The sequence below is a fragment of the Alosa sapidissima genome, chromosome 5 (genome assembly GCF_018492685.1).
Source record: "Alosa sapidissima isolate fAloSap1 chromosome 5, fAloSap1.pri, whole genome shotgun sequence".
NCBI lineage: Eukaryota > Metazoa > Chordata > Actinopteri > Clupeiformes > Clupeidae > Alosa > Alosa sapidissima.
In genome coordinates this window covers 20,421,609-20,428,131 of record NC_055961.1, presented here as the reverse complement: position 1 = coordinate 20,428,131, position 6,523 = coordinate 20,421,609, and the positions used below count along the sequence as shown (strand labels likewise).

The following is a 6,523-nucleotide window of genomic DNA, read 5'->3' as shown; positions in this document are numbered from 1 at the left end:
CTTCAATGATTTTTGTGCGTTTAATGCAGCTTCAACCGTTTAACTTGCAAACTGCGTTGCATAGGTCTTACTTAGGTGACTTCAGCTATGTATTTTTCAACTTTGTAACTTTTATACTTTTTAAACTATTAATTAAAAACTACTAAAATTTCCCGATTGACTTAACATTAGATTATGACATCACAATAGAGCAATTAGAATCCTATGCCAGGTGTTCAGGCCACCTGCAGCCATTGTCTCAGGCTGTCTCAGTCATAGACTGTATATATAGAACTGGACAGTGTGGTTGTGTCACAGTGAATTTGTTCCGGCCAGGGAAAAAGTTCCGGATGACGCAACAATACCGTTCTAATCAGCTGTCTGATATGGTGTGCGCTCGTGAATATAAAGCAGGGGGAGCAGTTCTGGAAGACGTAACAATAGCCTACCTTATTTTTTACAGTCTATGATTAAGACATTTGAATGAGAAAACATACTGAAATACATTGAATTGCAGTCGGATGGACAACAAATGCAGTGATGGCCTATGCGTTTTCTATAGTAGGCTACATTAACGCAAACATAGGCCTATAGTAGCCTAGGCTATTGTACAACGTGACCGTCAAGTCCTCCGTTTAAACTAAATAAACTAAAAAAAAATAAACGTGTTTGTTTCTCGGACTAACGTTTAAATAGCCTACCTTTACCTTGTACCTGTGAAGGTCAGTAGCTCTGGATATGTCCAGCTCTGAAGCTGTATGCAACAGTCTGGCATAGGCTAAGTAGCCAAACCAACATTGAAGACGTGTTCCTTTTCGGTGTTATTTTGGTTATGTTGATTGCAACAGCCTAGCATTATACCTGGCAAAAGAAAAACATGCTTGTTTCTTTTTGAGGATAACGAAATAAAAAAAGAACAATTGAGTCCTAAGAAAAGTGAGAAGCCTCATAGCAAATTATAACAGCCAAATCCGCCTACGTAATCTTGTTAATTTGGAAATTCGCTAACATACATATTTAATCTTTTTAAAAAGTAGGCGATGTGAACTGCTAGTGCTTTAACAAATACCATTTGGTGTGGCTATAACAGAGCATACATAGAGTTACAAGATACAAGAGTTAATATAGCCCACATCCAATAATTCATGCAACATATAGACTAAAAAAAATATTAGATGTTAGGTTTCAGAGAAGTGAAACATCCAACACCTAGTATTCTTTTCATTTTACATTTATTAATCTAACAGACGCTTTTATCCAAGGTGATTTACAGCAACAGAATAACATTTAAGCTACAGTGTCTAAATGTTAAATAAATGAGACCATAGTAAGGAATTACCACTGCATCTGTTAATACCAGTATTAGAAGATAGGAATGCCTACAACATACCTCACAGAAGAGTCGTGGCTCTCGGCCATGCATTAGCCGAAAAGGAGAGTACTTGGAGGATGCCTGAAAAGAGGAGTTATGTGCAAACACAATCTCCTTTAGCTTGTCCTCCCAACTTTCTTGATACCCCTTTAGGGTTTTCCCAATTGCTTTTTTTAGGGTCTGATTTGTGCGTTCATCCAAACCTACAAGAAATAAATTACATTTAGAGTAACAATCATAGTAGTCAATTACAATAACAACACTACCAACAATTATGCATACCATTTGTCTGGGGGTTGTATGCTGATGACATTCGGTGTTTCACCCCACATTTTTCAAACATCTTCTGATTAACCTTAGGCAGAAAGACATACATACACACACATTAAATTACATTATTAAAAAAAAAAAAATGTTGCTCTGTAGCACTTTGAGATTGCTAATTCTAAAACTGATAGTTCCGGTCCTTGATTGTGATTGGCTAAATCATGTTCAATGCCGTTGTAAAATGCAGCATAAACATACATCCGTGTGGAGTACAATGAGGGAGCAGGAAGAGTAAGAAGAGTGATAATTAGAGCAGGCCTAGGAAGAAGACGTGGAGGTGAAGAAGTAGGAGGAAGAGGATGCAGAGGTGAAGAAGCTAGAGGGAGAGTATGACAAGGACAAGGAGGAGCAAGAGGAGGACGAGGAGGGGGAAGAGGGCTATTTCTTACCCTTCTTACCCTTCCCCCTCCTCTTGGTCCTCCTTGTCCTCTTCCTCTAACTTCACCTCCTTGTCCTTGTCGTCCTCTCCCTCTCGCTTCTTCACATCCACGTCCTCTTCCTCAGGGGGCAGTCGTGGCCTACTGGTTAGCGCTTCGGACTTGTAACCCGAGGGTTGCCGGTTCAAACCCCAACCAGTAGGCACGGCTGAAGTGCCCTTGAGCAAGGCACAAATCCCTCACTGCTCCCCGAGTGCCGCTGTTGTTACAGGCAGCTCACTGCATTGGGATTAGTGTGTGCTTCACCTCACGCAGTGCTTTTAGTTTTGCAAACTCAGTGAGTGGTTTTATAAGTATTAATAGTTTTTGAAATTATGCTATAAGAATCACGATTTTGTTTAAGCATTCAGAAAAAAGCTTTTGCAAGACAACTACAATGTTTTGCTGATTTGGTGAAAGGTTTTCCTATTTGAGTTTTGCAAAAATAGCCAATAGCTACAAAAAATGTGCTTAAAGGGGTGGTTCAGGATTTTGGACATAGGACCTCATTTCCAAGTAAGCGAGTGTGATATTTATCAGTGGAGACCGTTTTCAACACGTTTCATCCAGTCCTTCTAATTGCAGAGTTCGCAGGTGCTAGGCTAGCGCAAGTCAACGGTATGTACTAGCCTGCCACTAAAGACAATTTTACCCACTCCAAAGTACACCCGAGGCAAATAAATTATAACGCCAGACTATCGATGTAAATGTCTGTATTGACAGTGTTATTTCTAACGTTATTCTATCCTTGCATTTCAACGATCGCATTACATTTTGAGGGACTAGTTTCTTAGCAGCGGCGGAATTATACTTGCTCCGGTTAGTAGTACTGCGCCGAAAAGTAAACAGTAAAGCGCACTCCAATGGGGATACCTAGTAGTAGCCTTGGTAATATCAGTCCGCTGCTGAGTTGCAAAATGACTACTAACAACTTTAGGGACCAAAGTATAACTATTGCAACGCGATGCAAGGGTAGTTGTATTTCTTACACTATTCTATCAACACAGACATTTACATCGATTGTCTGGAATTTGCCTCAGGTGTACTTTGGAGTGGGTAAGACTGTCTTTAGTGGCAGGCTAGCACATACCGTTGACTTGCGCTAGCCTAGCACCTGCGAACTCTGCAATTAGAAGGACTGGATGAAACGTGCTGAAAACGGTCTCCACTGATAAATATCACACTTGCTTACTTGGAAATAAGGTTTTATGTCCAAAATCCTGAACCACCCCTTTAAGCAATCAGAAAAAACTGTAAGCAATTACTTAGATAACACCAGTTAACTGTAACGGCTACAGTGAAACGTTACCCTGTTCCAAAATTCACAACCTCGGTCCGTTAAGATGACCTCAGGAGAGCCATGTGTGAGGAAGATGTCCATCATTGCCTACAACATAATGTTATAAAGGATTAGATCATTGGTGGTAATTAACATGTGCTTAATCGCATTTCATAGTGACATTTGACCCAGTGCAGTCTGGCTATCGTGACTGAAGGAGGCAGACGAGAAAGCACTGCTTTGAATGAAACATTTAACCTAGGCCTACGTTTAAAAAGAACACCCAGACCAATACTGTTGACAGGAGCATCAATGTACTATTTCTGCAGTAAGAAATTTCTGTTGCCTACCATAGGAGTTTGTCAAGTCTGATATAGCACCTCAGTGCAAAACACTCCGTTTTGCAGAGCCTACCCTATGACCGAATAACTAACTAACCGACAAACTCCATTAATAAATTGTCTACATTTGTTGCACACTTGGAACAAAATGTCTTCAAAAGTATGTGGAAGGTGGTTACATTTATTTCCATTCCAATAACTTCACACATTACATTTCCGTGTGCACTTGTAGGATATGCTCCTTTAATATCTTTGTTCCTACTATTTAGTTTATTTTCTTGAACTGCTATTTCTTATCCTGGACTGCCACCTACTGGATAGAAAAGGCAACAACCTAGTAATTATGTGAATCAAAATCTACATGTTTGAATGGCCAAAAAAAGGATAAATCATAGGTGTTATTCCACACATTACTTTGGGTAGCCTACTCTGCACATGTCATTGACAGTGAATGGTAACTTCAGTCATTTTCATTTATCATGCTACAAATCTGACACCAGGCACTATGCTGACCCAAAGGGAAAATTATAATAAAAGAGACATGTTGAACTCTAAAGTCTATAATGTTGGTTTGGCTGTTCATTGATTCACTCATCTGCCAAAGTTGTTTTTAAGATATGTTCATAGCAAAACTGGATGCATGCGATTAATCTAGGTTAATTACACAGAGAATGTAATTCATTAGATTCAAATTTTTAATCGATTGACAGCCCTAGTTTATATACATACCTCAGATGTCAGCACTGCTTTTTTCGCCTTAATGGGTCTAGTCTCCACCCATTTGGTAAAAAAAATCAGTGGCTGTTAGTAGGTATCGGTTACCTGCTTTCCGCGACTTCTTCAATGGACCGATGAGGTCAACACCTTCATATAAATGTTAGATAGAAGAAGAGTTCAATCTTGTTAATGCTGTAGTGATCTGTCACGTCTCTAGAAAATCCATGTGAAAGTGCAATCTCACCGATCATGTGCCAAGGTGCCACAGGTTTAATTGGCTTCATCTCTGGTGGCTCTGTCTTCACCCTCTCGAACGTCTGGCATGGTTCGCAGGTGCTGACCTTCACAGCAAATGAAGAATGAACAGAAACTGTTAATAGCAATTCATCTGTACATAGAAAATGAAACAGTTGTAGTCAGAACCGAACTAATATAAATTCACCAACCCAACTGTCGACATCAGCTGTGATGTTGTGCCAATAAAACCTCTGCCTGATCTCCATCATCCTGTCCCTGCCGAAATGACCAGCATGGACCTCCTCGAGGATGGTAACCTTCTCTTCCTCAGAGAAAACAACCCTCCTCATGGAATGTCCATCAGTCCCTCTAACATGATGTCACCTGAAAAAGAAAAAATATATAAAAAATAAATTATAAAAGAAACTACATTACAATATTGTCTAGGTGGAAGACCTGGCCATTAGCAACACTAAGTGTGGGTACACCAAGTAACTTGCGTTACGCCATTACCTCTGGGCTAGATTTTATTAATGAAGTTGTCAATCTAGCTTTAGTCCCTCAGGTGAATTCTGAGGTAAATATACAAAAAATGTCACAAAAAAATAATGACACATGTAATCGTGAAAGTAGATATACACCTTTCATAACCCGAGAAACGCGAAACATTTGATTAGAAATGGCAAATTGTTGGGGAATGACACATTTTGAAGGCTATGATTGTGCTAAGGTGATTGTGCTAACGTTAAGGTGAAGAGCTTGGCGAACTTTGAAGCAAGTTAGCAGTCCAGCTAGTTATTTGATAATATAACACAAATGGTTAGCGAAGTAATTCAGTTAAGTTAACATAACAGATTTCTGACATATTCTGCATAGCAGATAGTAAATTAGTTCGCAGCTAAAGCATTTACACAACCGTAACGTACCTTGAAGAGAGAAGTTTTTGGCTGCTTCCCTGATTGCTCTCTTGGAAGACTCAGTGACCCCTTGCTTGTACTTCTCTTTGCTGGAAAGATAAAAGAAAATGTCGTGTAACAACACCATCTTAACAACTGTTTGTCACTATAAAAATCACAAAATGTTTTAAATAAAGATAACTATGCGCTAACAACTTATGCTTTGTCAGCTACTGACAGCTAACGTCAACACAAAAGTTAATTAGGGCTGGCTAATGCTACAAACACTAAACGTTAAGAAACTAAGAAACTAAACAACTCTAACTTGTATAGCTAATGAATCGTACTAAAACGAATGTAAATTATCACGATTTTGAAGAAAAAAACAAAAACAAACAATAAATAATAGGGCCTGTGGCAGTAGATGTGGGTATCCCAAGGATATTTGGAGTTGCGCTCTAGCTGGTCTGTGATATTAGCCTGGGTGTTCCCATGCTGCCTTGCGCGCGATTTGACTCAAGCTGCTATGGCAGCCTGGAAACTACCGCCCTAATTTTTGCCTCAGATAGGGAACCAATCACAGAACAGGGGGGAAAGCAAGACGATGATGAGCTATGCACAGACGCATTTGATAGACATGCGTGGCACCCAATAAACGGATCTGGGCATTTTTTTCAAATACGAGAAAATTAACGTTTGGTTCCCAGACCACGTCTCATTGAGAAGTGGTGGCACTAGCCAGGCTAAGGTGATATGACGCAGTGACAAGATGCACTTCACGTTAATAGACCTCTCCAGAATAAGTCCCGCCTCCTAACTTCCGTATCCATCCAACCTTCGGTCATCAAATGTCTATGGGAAATAACATGGCGTTTTGAAAGATCGTACCTGTCAAACTCTGTAGGTGACAAAGTAGAAAAAGCTGCTGGGCAGATTGGTCTACACACTTCTGCCATCTA

The 6,523-nt window shown here is 39.8% G+C and overlaps 1 long non-coding RNA gene across 1 annotated transcript; it reads right to left on the bottom strand.

Annotated features, from left to right (window-relative positions):
* Positions 1-205: 205 nt before the first annotated feature.
* LOC121708810 lies at positions 206-5,950 on the bottom strand. Its single transcript, XR_006031762.1, has 8 exons — positions 5,595-5,950; positions 4,878-5,052; positions 4,676-4,772; positions 4,444-4,578; positions 3,404-3,481; positions 1,634-1,706; positions 1,370-1,554; positions 206-840 (listed from the first exon to the last, which is right to left on the bottom strand). It is a non-coding gene; the product is annotated as an uncharacterized LOC121708810 (long non-coding RNA).
* Between the last annotated feature and the right edge of the window lie 573 nt (positions 5,951-6,523).